Here is a 332-nt window from a genome sequence, read left to right as displayed (position 1 = left end):
ACAGAAGCTGCAGGATAAAATCGAGAGCAACAGAACATATTTTGTCCCTCAAAATATGAATATTCATTGCTTCTTCATTAGAAATACTTAATTTGCCACGGCACATATAGAGTGTTGTTTTTGTTTTATATATCAGTACAGAATATTGGTAAGATGATGTGCGTTTTTGTAGAAACCCATAATTTACTCTTGCTTAGCGAGCTAATGGAGCTCTTCTCAATTTGGTACTAACATTTAGTCCATGTATATTCTTTAGACAAGGGTTACCTGTAGACATGGACGTATTTAAGGGAGGTTCAACGAGTCCAACCTCCCTTATGGTTCAGTAAAAT

Source organism: Lepisma saccharinum, chromosome 16, assembly GCF_977018435.1.
Source record: "Lepisma saccharinum chromosome 16, izLepSacc3.1, whole genome shotgun sequence".
Taxonomy (NCBI): domain Eukaryota; kingdom Metazoa; phylum Arthropoda; class Insecta; order Zygentoma; family Lepismatidae; genus Lepisma; species Lepisma saccharinum.
Note: the sequence above shows the minus strand (reverse complement) of the source record.